Below are 14,843 nucleotides of genomic sequence, written 5' to 3'. Positions count from 1 at the left end.
GTTAGAGGACTGACCGGGACAGCATTCAGCGCTGCTGTTTGTATAATCAGTCGAAAACATGACAAAGCATGTTAGAGAATGTGATTCTTTGACAAACTTGCTTCTGGACATAAATGACAGAAGTCAGTTGTGATTCTTGTATTTTAGAGGCTATTTTTAAATTCAGTGACAGAAGGCCAGAGCTAACGATTGGACCTGGAAAATGCTTTCAGCTGTTTGGACACACTAATTCTAAAAATAAAGTGTTGGAACGACTCTTTAAGTATACATATTATCAGAGTATTTATAACCAATCTTTTATTTTTATACATTAAGAACCATAACAAATGTATTTATTCACATTTACTTTTTAATTTAATGCATAATTTATAATAATTATGAACTAAATAATGCATCTGCTGCATTTTAACACGTGCAAATATTAAACCCATATTCCGTTTATTATTGGAAACTTTAATCTCATATTCTTGGCTGTGCCCTGCCCTGCATTTCACTAAAGACTTCCCATATTACGCTAATAATTACATGGAATGATTTGATGGGGACTACATCAAAAGAAAGTCTATTTTCTTTATAAATAATGCCAAATCACATTATTCTGCCAAGCAAACTTTTTTGGGACATTATTCAGAATTATGCAAATTGCTGTGGCAAAAAAATGCATTGGAACAGGCAGCCTCTTCCACTCTGCAGCTCCAGTACTGTGCAGTGCAGAGGGTGTATTTCGAACACAAAAGTGCTTGGGTGTTCAAATGCTCGAGTTGGTTCCAACTTCATCAGCCCTGCTCTTTGGGCAAATACTGCAGATAACATAAGAGATATTAATGGATCTGTTCCTGGATTGGAAGCATATTTGACTATCCGCCTCCTAAAATCCTCTTTGTATCAAAGCAGCAGTTGAATTAAATTTTATTTATATCCCACCAAATCACACCAATGGTCATCTTGAGGAGCTTTATATTGTAAGTTAAAGACCCTACAAATAGTAAAGAGGAAGTGCTTTGAGACACTGGAAAGGAAAGACTCCCTTTAATAGGAAGGACCCTCTGATAGAACCAGAGGAGGGGCCATCCGTCTGCTGCGATGCATTGGGGGTGAGGAGTCAAAATGCACAATTTAATAATAATTAATGATTAAATGCCGAATAGTGTATAAACACATGGTGAGTGAAAAGGAAAAACTCACTACATCATAGGAAGCCTAGACCTATTACAGCACATCTAAGGGATGGATCAAGGTCATCTTGTGCAGCCATAAATATAAGCTTTATCAAAAATGAAAGCTTTAAACCTCATCTTAAAAGTAGAGACAGTGCCTGTCTCCCAAAGCCAAACTGGGAGCTTGTTCCACTGGACAAGGGCCTCCCAATCTACTAGGCCACCCCAGCTAAACCAGCAGTCTGAAAGCAAGTTGTTCTATTTGGGCTGATACCATAACAAAGTGTATAGAGTGTTCACAGAAATCCCTTTGTGCATGGGAAAACACTATCAATGTCATTTCTATTGAGTATTATCAGGGCTTCAGGGCTTGTGCATGTAGATACCTTGTGTGTCCTTTGAGTGGCAAAATGAAACTGACCTCTGCAAGCCAAAAACAAATTTAGCGAAAGAGGATTCACGACAGCAGTGTGTTTGTAATTGTGACTTTTAGTGTTTGCCCTGTTAAAATTGAACGTGGCACTAAATCAAATGTTCCTCTGAATAACAAAAGCTCAGGACATATGAAATGGGCACGGCTGGATTGAGCAAGCAGTAATTGAGGTGGTTGCAGGCCTGAGCTAACAATGGAGACGGTGCAACGCGCTACTGTCCATCAAAATTAATGACAGCGCCCGCTGATTAATTCCAGGTCAAAGAATATTACAAACAAATTTCTGCAACCACCAAAACCTGTCTTTCATTCTCTGCCTCTCTTTATTCATGATTTATTACGGGCTCTCCTTGTAACGCTGTCTTCCTATTACTTTCCATCTTTTCTACTCGCTCTCGTTTTCTTTGTGCCCTCGGAATGAGTGAGGTGTAGAGGTAGCTGCATCTGAAAGGCATGATTGAGTCCTTGAATTCTTTATGGGAACAATATTCCCCTCTGACTCACCGCATTCCCACATTAGCGCCACGGGATTCTAAGAGCTTTTATATCGGTTAGTCTTTAATTTCCACGATATTAAATTGCTTCACAGCTGTTGGCAATTCATGTTGTGGCAGTATACATTCAGAGCTCAATTCATCACTCAAAGCAATTTGAAATTAGCTGAAGCATGTCTCCGTCCACGAGGGGAAACCACATAAACACCTGTCCAACACTTGAGACGCAAACTTGACACTATTTATCCCACTGCGCTCGTTAATTTCATTTGTCTTGTCTCGTACGGTGGGGGGGGTGGGGGGGGAAGAGTATGTCTGGTGGAGCTGTAAATGTGAGAAAAAAAAACAAACTGAGGGACACTTTAAAATTCTTCTTCCTCAGCTGGAAAAACAGCGTGTTCTCCGAGGAGTGCCATGCTCCCTTCGTCTCAGGCATTTTTGTTGTTTGGGATCTCACCGGGACAGTGGCTAACTGACCCCCATCCGTCTCCATGGGGACAGAAAAGCCATTTCTGCTATTACTGAGATTAGAGTCTTATCTGCTTCTGTTCTACTTTGGAAAAGCTCATGTAGACTATCAGGGGACCTACTGCTGCTTCTCCAACAGCTATTATCATATCCACAATATCTACATCTCACATATCAAACATCAGTACCTATACCACTACTGCTAAACCCCAGAGATGCACTTTCTGGCATCACAGTTATCTGTTTTCCACCACTGCCGAGCCAGTGTGTAAGCAGTGTTCCCACAGTGACAACCAACCCACCTTTCAATACATTTGGGAGGCCCACTCCCACACGATGTCAGTTGTTCCAACTTTGGCCCGAGCAGTTTTGTGAGGTCTCACTGGAAAAGGAATGGATTTAAATTGACATTTAAAATGACGGAGCTGAGAAAATGCGTTTTAAGGAAAACGTGAATAAACAACAAAAAATAAGATTAGTCCAGTTACTCAACCTTTGAACACGTTACACCCAAAAATGACAAGCAAATGCACCCCCCCTCTTTAAATCCTGTTGTTTGGGCACAGAGTGCATTTCAATTTGTCACTTTTCATGGGCGGAGCAGTAACCGAAATTACATTTTGACCAATAGTGTGAAACGACACATTTAATCCCCACCAACCCAATTTTCCACATCAGTATGTCGGTTGAATGCATTCCTCTGCAGCAGGCCGGTGCATATGTTCTTTTAATTTAAAGCCACGGCCAGTAGAATATAAAATGTCTTGAATTTACCTCTCCCTCTGCAAACCGAGCCCCACGGTGCGCCTGTTGTATGCAGCGATTTGAAAGATGACTCACCACCACTTGTTTCCCCTCTTGCAGACTGCGGAGTGGAAAGTCATTCTGTACAGTAAAGGCACAAAAGGGGTGATGCAAAGACGTTATTATAAATATTGAATACAGTGACTGAAATAAACTTGCACAAATATGAATTCCTGTTTTTTTTTCTCCTCACACTTTCTGCAAGCTTACTCACCAGCTGTGGTCAAGAGTCTTGACTTGGCCTTTTTGTGCGGAGGTTGCGTGTTTGCACAAGTTTTCTCTTTGCTGGAAGTGTGATTGTGTTGTTTTATGTGCAGTGAAGATGAGAGGATATAAAAACTATGATTTCCAGTTCAATATGAGAGTAATTATGGTAATAAGTTATGACATGGTGTCATCATACTAGAGCAATACTATCACCACTAAATTTGGTCTCTTCTTAAATGATATAACTCTTTCTGCCTATGTGAAAAAATTGATGTTTGGACATATAACATGTGCCAGACGTGTTAAACTGCCATCAGAATTCTTCTTCTTCTTCTTCTTCTTCTCTCACATCCTCCCTTTATGGATTGTCACAGCGACTCCATCAGCCTCCATCTCACCTTATCCGTGGCATCTCCCTCTGTAACACCAACCCTCTGCACGTCCTCCCTCATGACACCCATGAATCGTCTCTGAGGTCTTCCTCGTTTCCTCCTGCCTGGCAGCTCCATCTTCAACTTCCTTCCAGTCTCCACTCTCCCTCCTCTGCACACGTCCAAAGTGTCTCAGTCTGCCACCTCCAGCTCCGTCTCCTGTCCTTTTGTTAAGGGCCACCATCTCCAAACCATACATGCTTTTATTTTTGCAGCAACAAAAGGTGCCCCTTGCCCTGCCCTGATAGAACGAGCTCATTACCGTGCCCTCTTATGTGACCATGGTAGCTTAAATACATATTTGAACAAGCGGTATGTTGATCAAACACTGGATAATGAACACCGCCACACATCCTGGAATTCTGAAATGTGAGTAGAAAATATGTATATACAATGTTATAATTAAGAACACCATGAATAGTCTTGTAGCTGGGGATTGTAGATGGTTATATGTGCTGCCCTCATTTTTACAGCTACTAATGACCTCCTCTTCACTCTCGCTGCTCTCTCCTTCCCTCGCTTTGTAGACTGAGTTCTCACAATCCCCCGGGGGGCCCGAGAGAGAGTCTGCGTGCTCCGAGTGATGATCAGCAAGTCTTAGAGAGATCCCGACAGCCAATCATCTGTCTTCCAGTGGCGGGCGTCCTGCTTGGCTTCACATTTCAGGATGGTGCCATTTCTTATATTCCTGCCCGGAGAGCTGTTTCATATTTGGAATGGACTGGTGGTTTTTCTTTGCCCTGACATGCCGCTGAATGTGACTCTGATAGATCTGTACTGTGTTTATTAGGGGAAAATCTGCAGAGCTTTGTCTGCAGCCATCTATGCATGCACAAAGTGTAAAAGAAAATGTTCACCCGCGCTTCCAGAATCAGGATAGATTAGTTACACAAGAAGTATTTCTTGTACTGCCCCCCCCCACCAGTGTGAAGAGGAAAGTTTCCCATTAAAAATCTTCCCAGACCCAGCTCAGTTAGTGTGGAAAAAATACATTAGGAGAGTTAATGTGATTTTGGCTGAGCAGATTAGAAATGTCTTTCATGGTCACATTCCAATATTAGTCCAGAGCTAAGCCTCAATATGTGTTTCTTTTGTGCTTAACCTCATAATGTCAAGAGACCCATAGTCAATTCTGGCATGGATATTCTCTACCGCTGGCAGCAAAGTTAGCTGCTCTACTCGTCTAAATCCGTGTGGAAAAGGAAAAGTTTGGGGAATAGCATGTGGCAAGGAGGAACACCAAGTGTGAAAAGGGACGTTTTGATAGACGGCAACTGTCAAACACGAACCTCTGCAAAAGCCACAAGTGACGCAGCATTGTCACGTACTGTTGTGGACGTGGGCGCAAAACAAACAGGCATGGGAGTCGATGATCTGTCCTAACAGACCGAGAGTCCCGACTGTCAGCGGGAGCCAAATCCACAGAATAAACACGAGCGGTGACTGATCCACTTTCGATTTAAATGACCTCCACGCTGCCGATGCAACTCGCTGAAGGAATCCAAATGCCTCAATCACGCCGCGCTCTCTCCCCAACTCAATCCAAGAGGGATTAAACAACCAAATCAATTAGAAGCTGCGGCTAAGAAGCAGAAGTCTGCAGCTATCTCTTCCTTACTTTCACTCACCCTTCATCTCTCCGCATGCAGCTCAAAACAAAAGATGCTTAAGTACATTATGTATATTTGGTGTGGTCACTGCCTCGGAGCTGAGTAATTGGAGCTACTTTTAAATATGAACTTCTTTTCCAAACGGTGGCACGGAGCACATGTGACACACAACCAAATGTCGATTTAATTCTATTAAAAGAAACACTTTTAACTGCTACTTAGACAGATAGACCAAAGACTCGAGCGGCGCTGTTCAAAATCTCTTTTCGTGTTTAATCCCTGACTTTTCTACCCTCTGCGTGGCCCGCTTTTTCTCAGCGAAATCTTTGCATGCAGAGCCTCTCGCTGCACCTTTCCCTCCCCACCTCCGGATCTCTCCAGCCCTGGGAAGAATACAAAAAGTTCTGAGGGAAACAAGTGTGCTCCAGCCGCAGGATGAGAGGACCGGGGCTGTTGCTGAGCGATTCCTCCATTTCTCTCTCACACACAATCTGGCTACCCCCTCCTCCTCCACCCCCCGTCTGTCTCATCCTAGTCCATGTGAATCAAAGGATATCAGCTATCTTATAGCCCTGTCTTAGAGGGGTTTGACTACAGAGGAAAGAGAGCGAGGAAGTGGGTTGGTGGGGGTGGGGGCACTCTTCTGATAGAAGTAACTCAGAGGGCAACACGGAGAACATCAAATAAATGCATTGGAAATATATTCAGCCTTTTTTTTATTGTTTGTACATCTGTAGAAACTTTAAAGCAGTTTGTATTGTGTGTCTGTGTTTTGTTATGCACCCCTGCCTGTCAGGATATCTTAATAATGACTTGAGATAAAGAGAAAATCTTGGCTGAATTGATTTTTACCACGGTTTATGGTTTTCCTCTTTATTTCCGATCACGTATCTGGTTGGGGTAATCATCTTACTCCGCATTGTCTGGCTTATGTATTCTATTAAAGCTTGTCCCGGCTCTTTATCGGAGCTACAGTAAAGGATGTTTAGCCACAGTGAAGTATTAAAACCCACAGTTTTCATCAATACACAATTTAATCAAATGGAAATAATCTTTCAAGGTTTTTTCTCACGTTCACTTTAACATATTTGATATCTTTGGAATTCGTTTGAATTTAACAAAAGTTTAGCTCCACATCTCAGTCTGGTTAAGAAACATAATGGGGGAAGCTGGTTTTGGAAACTTGCTTGGAGTCATCTTGAGAGGTACATTCCATACATACCCTTTTTTATTATTTATTTATATTTGTTTATCAAGTTCAATTCAATTCAGTTTTATTTATATAGCGCCAAATCACAACAAAAGTCGCCTCAAGGCGCTTCATAGATACAGAGAAAAACCCAACAATCATATGACCCCCTATGAGCAGCACTTTGGCGACAGTGGGAAGGAAAAACTCCCTTTTAACAGGAAGAAACCTCCAGCAGAACCAGGCTCAGGGAGGGGCGGGGCCATCTGCTGTGATTGGTTGGTGTGAGAGAAGGAAGACAGGATAAAAGACATGCTGTGGAAGAGAGACAGAGATTAATAACAGATATGATTCAATGCAGAGAGGTCTATTAACACATAGTGAGTGAGAAAGGTGACTGGAAAGGAAAAACTCAATGCATTATGGGAATCCCCGGCAGCCTACGTCTATTGCAGCATAACTAAGGGAGGATTCAGGGTCACCTGGTCCAGCCCTAACTATATGCTTTAGCAAAAAGGAAAGTTTGAAGCCTAATCTTGAAAGTAGAGATAGTGTCTGTCTCCCGAATCCAAACTGGAAGCTGGTTCCACAGAAGAGGGGCCTGAAAACTGAAGGCTCTCCCTCCCATTCTACTTTTAAATACTCTAGGAACAACAAGTAGGCCTGCAGAGCGAGAGCGAAGTGCTCTAATAGGGTGATATGGTACTACAAGGTCATTAAGATAAGATGGGGCCTGATTATTTAAGACCTTGTATGTGAGGAGCAGGATTTTGAATTCAATTCTGGATTTAACAGGAAGCCAAGTTCAAAATCATGCTGCCCATCTTGGTTGATGTAGTTTGCATATCTTTGAACTGCAGGAGGAAGCTCAAGTACCTGAAGAGTACCCATGTACAGGGAACGAAAACAGGGAGAACCACATGGCATCAGATGACTGTTGGATTCAAATCCAGGACCTTCTTTCTGTGAGGCAACAATGCAAACCACTCTGCTGCCACCTCGTCCAGGTTTTAAAAGGTTAAATGTCTATTTAGTGATCGTATATACTAATACGTATTAGTTAACAAATGTTCAGATTTATACTCACAGCTCTGTCAGGCTATAGTTAATAACGTTAGCTTAAAGCTAAATGCTCAAGTTAGTATGCTAATATGATGGTGATGGCACAAGGTGTTCCCTATATGTTACTTTTTATATATTAAAAAAACAGGTCATGCCTGCAATGCTATGTTATGTTACTTAGTGTAGTTCAGAGAGTATGCATGTTAACAAGCAAAGCATATCAAGAGCTGTGGAGGATTTTGTCACAAACATATTGGATAAATAAACGTAACACTTACACTTAGACAATACCAAGTTTTTTCTGACTGTAATGCATCACTCGAATTTCCCTTTGCAAAAGATGCATTTTGTCTCATGTGTAAAGTTATGCGCATATTTTGTAGATTCCCTTCGAGGGCAATGTAGGTGAAGCAAAGCATTTTGCATAATGTTGGTTGTTAACCAAACAGATACTTTATAAGACAGAAAAGCAAAATACGTAACAAATCTCATGTCCAATGAGGCCTTGGTTTGTCACAGGGCAAATGCTTAGGCCTTGATTCATGGTCTTACTGTGCTCAAGCCACAGTAAGCTTGTGCATTAAGGCCCTAGTGCTCAAGTGCTGCTGAAGCCTCTGCAAGAACGTTTCACTGGGATTCTTGGCTCTGATATCACACCAGCAGGAGTCTGCCATAAAGGAGGTAAGTGCTCCACTGGTTCCTAAATCACCGGGGCAGCTTAGTCCTATTTTCAGAACCTAGCACTCCTATCGATGAGGTTGTCATTGCGAGGGCCAGTCGAGCTCTGACAGGAACCGCTCCCTGTCATGAGTTGGCAGAACGTGCAGACGCAGTTTTACGTCGAGGACCAAAATGCAGGAACACAGAGGCAGGTAGAGTTGAACTGCAGTTGAAGGGCTTGTTGTAGAAAATCAGAGAAACACAAAAGTCCAGAAGGAGTAACCAAAAAACAATAAACAACTGAAAAGTAAACAAGAGATACCTGCAAACTGAAACAAACCAGCCAGACTGGAGCTAAGAAACACTAAATGTCTTTTCAACAAGGACAGAGACGGATGATCTAACAAAGAAGATGGAGAAACAGCGAGAACATACATGAAGGAAACAAGGGAAGAGGAAACAAGTGGGAACACAGCTGACAGTAATCACAGAGACATGGGAAGGATGAGACTAAAGACCACCAAAGTAAAACAGGAAGTAACAGATGTCAAACTGACAACGTGTGAAACGAGTCCAAAGGTAAACAAACACACACGGGATGATACTGAGGGAACAGCACGGGAACACTAAAGGGCACTAATATAGTAAAAGTCATCTATAACTAAACTAGAGACACAAACAATATTAAAGGAAACCAATTGAGGGATCAGAAAATCTTATTAATACAAACTAGGAACATAAACCACTTTTCAAAATCCAAAACAATAATGAATTTGCACAAGTCCAAACACAGAAACTCTTGGTCAAAGATGAAAAACCATAACACTCCCAGCGCCATTTAGAAAGGTCAACATGATACACATTTAATCTAATAAGAAACACATTACATTTATGGAGGTCAAAGGAGCTTGCAAAGAAAAGCGTCTGGACTTCTTTAAGTTGCTTGAAGACGTTTCACCTCTCATCCGAGAAGCTTCTTCAGTTCTAAGGTCAAATGGTGGAGAGTCCCAGATTTAAACCTAGTGGGAGTTTCCCCCCACAGAGGGACAAAAGGACCCCCTGATGATCCTCTAATCGCCTGAGCCAAGGTGTGAAACTGGGTGTGGGTCCCAATCAGCCAGAATTTCGGGTGAGCTCATTGTGAAACCTGGCCCCACGTTATCATGCGAATTCCTGAGGTCAGACTACGATGACCTGGATGACTGAGAACCTTCACAGACATTTATGGAGATCATGAGATGGCATCTATCCAGAACTGACCCCAGTGGCATTTTTTGGTGACCTTACCTTCTGTTTGTGTGGACTGCTGTCATCTGTCAGAGACCAACATCATTTCTTCAAGACCTACAAGAGATTGTTGTATCCATCTGTGTCTTCCACACTCATTCAAACCCACAGATGCTCTCTCTCTCTATCTCCCTTTCTCACACACACACACACATATACTCTCTCGCTCTTCAAAAGCTGTATTTGAAACAGCTCATTCATTCATAATGCAAGGACTTCCATTCATGTTGGACACACGGCTGTGTAAACTTAACAAAGAAAAAAAAGGCACCTCACCTTCCTGCTGAGGTGGAGGAACATATTACCAGCTGCCTGATTCTCAGAGTGCTACCACATTAAGTGTCCAAAACATTCACTGTAATAATGATGTACAATATGTGGAAAATTATTATTGTTAATCAACTGCAATCCTTTACCAAAGAGCTGCAGCAGCTGCTTCGGGTAGGTTCGGTTGATCGTTAATTTAAAGCTGGTTCATTGATATAAGCAGCTCCCCAGAGATCTGGGGGTTCTGGGTTGGTGGTGGATTTAGATAAAGGCTAAATTTAATTAAAAATATTAATAAAAAAAAAAACATATCAAATGCAGAAACTGAGATATGAAAGGTTTCTGTGTTTGTTCTGGTTTTTTTTTAATGCTCATTTTGAATTTGATGCCAGTAACAAGTTTCAAAAAGTTGGGATAAAGGCATGTTTACCTCTGTGTTACATCACCTGTTCTTTAAAGAAAGAATAAAGAAAGTAGTTTAAATGTGAAATGTTTTCCCATTCTTGCCTGAAAAAGAATTTTAAGGCCTCCTTTGTCATGTTTTTCATTTCACGACGCACCAAATATTTCTCACTTTCAGCACTGATATGTTGGCTTTGTACTTTTTTCAATTTCATATCATGCCATCCAGCATTTACTCACACATTACAGAAGTGCCCTCACATTTTTAGATACAAGGTAGTACGCAGCTTACATATTCCCACATGTCTACGCGTGCTCTTGTTGCTGTGCCGGGTTTCTTTTTTCTTTTTCAATGACTCAATCGTGCTGTTCTAGGTTAGTGTGTCTTTGAAAAATGTTACTTTAGTACTTTACATGTTAAATTTAGTATTATTTTATCACCTCGCTCCTGCGAAACCCAAACCAAAGCAAACAAAACACATTCAAAGAAAAAAGGTGAATGTGAATGCTGAAAGAAATAAAGCAAATAATAAAAACCAAACTTTTTTAAAACAAAAATACATAAAAGTTATCAGTAATACAAGACTTATGAAAAACAACCTTCACTCACCAGTTTATGGAGATACCAAACCAGTAGCTCTGCTTACTTTACGTCACTGTAGTGCTTCAGTGTCTGCTGTACTACTGTCACCACACAGATGCAACTGCTTTAGCAGCTTTGTATCCATTACTAAGTAACACAAATCATCTCCTGATGGACATAAAGCACTGCACTGCTTATGCCCGTATGATATCTTACTGTAAGATCCATTTCTCAGAACCTTGAGAGAAAATCTGTGATGTACAAAAGCATAACTTCACAGTGAAAATCAACTCAAATTTCAAATCTATAAATATGCGATTGGAGGACTGTGAAGGGTAATTGCAATGTTGTCGACAGCCACATCAGCCACTTCTTCTATCTGCAGGTGGCACATGCCATGCAGGGGCCTGTTGTCCCATGCTGGTTCCCACCCCTGCTCATCTTTTGTGCCGGGTTTCTGCGGTACATATTTTAGCTTTCCACTGAGGTGTCCACATGTCAGGCCTTGTTCTGTTTAACCAAGAGAATGAAATAATCTGGCTTCTTTTTTTTCTTTGCAAAATTTGAATTTGCAAATATAGCCATTATTAACAATAATCATTCTTCTTAATTATCATGAAACATTGTGTTTGAAAAGGAATGAGATGTAACTGTAACCGGTGTGATTCTGCGTTGTGTCTGGAAAGACCTCCAAGTAAATAATTTGCCCACTCCAGCTCCTCTCCCACAGGGGAATTGTAGAAAAGGGCGGAATTTATTTTTACATTAAACATAAAGTATGCATTTACACGTAACATATTTGACATAAGATAAAACAACAACATGAAATCCGACATACCTGATAAAAAAGGAAAAAGAAACAAAGACCTCCAAGTAAATAATTTGCCCGCTCCAGCTCCTACGACCAAATACAAACAGTGGGGAAGAGGGTTAGCTCAACCCACCACAACTTCCAAGCTAGCAAGAAGTATATATTCATGCTAGCATTTATGGCGCCTAAAACACATTTATGATACATTTATATATATATGTATCATATACATTTATATGATTTATGATACACACATACTACACACTTATAACATCTAACAAAAACAGGCTTAATAATGACAATAATTGAACTAAAATCGCAATCAGAAACATCCAGGTGGCTAAATATGCATTATATGTGTGTTTTAAAGTGTTGGAAAGAAATGACACCCACCTCTCCCACAGGGGAATTGTAGAAAAGGGGAGAGGCAAAAGGGGTACACTGTATTTATAGGATTGCACCAAAGAAGAAGAAGAAAAGAATGAGGAGGGGCTCTAACTGATAATGAACATAACTACAGGCTTGGAGGTCCTAAAAGTCGGGTATAAAAGGAACGGTTTGGGGGTTTAGAACACATTTTGGGTAATTATAACAATGTGATTTATGACCCTGTTACATAAATACACAATATGAGACACAAATATGATTTTTTTTTTAATGACCCTGTTTCCCCCCCCCCCCCCCCCCCTGAAATTTGGTATGGTTCAGATCCAGTATGTAAAAATTGATTTGCCTTTCCTTTTTCCATCTTGATACGATCCCTCCAACATACACTTTGGCTCTCTGCCTGTCAGCCTGTCTGTTGGCGTCGGGTCATCTCTCTCCACGCTTTGCCTTGTTTGTGTGTTTATTCCACTTTTTGTCACAATTTCTCTGTTCATCTGTCTGTCCATCTGTCTAGCTGAGCAATCAATAGTCTTTTATTACACAAATGGAAGGAGATGGGAGAAAACTACATCAGGAAGTCAATCAGATAGCGTAAGAGGCAGGGAAGGACATTTCAGATTCAAATCAGCTGAAATGAATCACAAGGGCACAGCTGATTCATAGGGCAAGGCTTGATTTAGGGCTTCATAGGCGTGATTCAACAACAAACTGGCTCTGTTTTCTACCAAACGTGCTTGTGCTTGACATTTACTAATAGTTACAAACTTTTGTGTTTACACATACACATTTGCTGCACATGGGCCCACACTTGTGGACATGTGCTAAGCAACAACCACCCACATTTTACATTCCCTGCTGGAGGTGTGTGGATGGGGAATTGCAAAGGTATATGCATTGCATACTATGCAGAAATATGCATAGTACAGTATATGCTTAAATACTGTACTTGTATACTAAATTGTTGCCACGTCTAAAAGTGTTATATCTGGATTGTGCTTACTTGGTCCTCTGAATTTGTTTGTTTAGCCTTTTGTTAGGTTTGCAGTGATAACTCTGTTCATTGATGAATGCATGTGTATGAATGGTTTTCCAGGTGGAGGCCACTGACACATTCCCCCAACCCCTTTATCTTTTATTTGGCTAGATAGGGTGTCACTACTGTTAGCTTGCGATGATACCTGCACCCTACAGAGCTGCGCAGGTAGTCCAACTCCTCCAAGATGGCACATCAATACGTGTAATATGAAGCTTATCTGTAAGATCTGTAATCATTCATCTGCTAGATTTCCTTAGTGCTCGCCTGCTAGTCCATTCTTTACATCTCTACCACTTTCCCATGCTGTCAAAATCAATACTGCCATCATTACACTTCCACGCTGCGTGGTTTAAATTTCAGGGAGAGTGACAGTGCTCTGTCATTCTCCCTTTCATGCTCTCATTCCTACAACCCCCCTCCTCCCCGTCTCCACCTCACTCTAGTCACTCAGCTCCATGCAAGCCTCCATCTTCGTCTTCACCACCACCAATGCCTAGACTCCAGGGGCTCCTGTCCTAAATCATATCACTGCTTGGACACTGTTCTGCCATGATGTGTCATCAGTTTTATTGCCAAATAACTTAATTTCTCTACCATAATAAATCATGTCCAGTTCTTCCAAACGATCACTCCTTTTGAATGCTAGAAGGCTTGCTGTGTCTCCCAGCAGAGTCTCAAGAGCATGGAGGAGATTTCAGGAGACAGGCAGTTACTCTAGGAGAGCTGGACAGGCCCGTAGAAGGTCAAACCTTCACAGGCTTGGCAGTGACACCTTAACTGTGTTAGGTATCGGGAGGAAAACCTTGGACCTTCTTTTAGACCCTACACTGGCAGAAATATGAAGAAAGCTCCTGAAGAAACTGACAGATTACCACACTGGCCTAACCTAAATCCAATAAAACTCCATGGGGACATTATCTTTCGATCCATCTGACGCTGCCAGGTCCAAATCTGGGAACCATCTTTCATCCTTAACATATTACCAGTCCATATCACTACAGATACCCACCCCCACCCCCCAAAATAAGTTGTTTTTTTCCCAAAGAGCTCTGATGTGATGTTCCTTAAGTTTTTTGAGCGGTGTATACAGCATGTATATTATACTATTCCTCACCTCCTCTACTCTCTCTCTACTAGGTTGTACTGATTGCAGGAGGCAGATGTTCGAGCCTATCGTCTACATTTTTCTTCGGTGTACATTTCCTCTTTAGTTAAAGAAGTCCTCTGTTTTTGCCCCAGATTTCCTCTTTGTGCCAAACAACATTCTGTCAGCTCCTCTAATGTCAAATGACCGAATCGCACCGAACTGAACTCAGGCGCAGGACCCAGACAGAGACAGCAGGTGGTTTAACAACATTTATTATTAGACTTAAGCTCTTGAAACGTGGCAAAAACAAAGCAATAGAACGTGGAGCTTGACTTGGTGTGGCCGGGGAGACGTGGCTAGGGAAATGCAGAACTAGGGCGAGGGAACAAGGCCTGAGATGCAGAGTGGAGCTGGGCAGGAATCGGTCACACTGAAGGGAGAAGACAGAGTTAGGGAGGTAGTGGAGGT

This window comes from Neolamprologus brichardi, chromosome 15 (genome assembly GCF_056152115.1).
Source record: "Neolamprologus brichardi isolate AB-2024 chromosome 15, ASM5615211v1, whole genome shotgun sequence".
Taxonomy (NCBI): Eukaryota; Metazoa; Chordata; class Actinopteri; order Cichliformes; family Cichlidae; genus Neolamprologus; species Neolamprologus brichardi.
Note: the sequence above shows the minus strand (reverse complement) of the source record.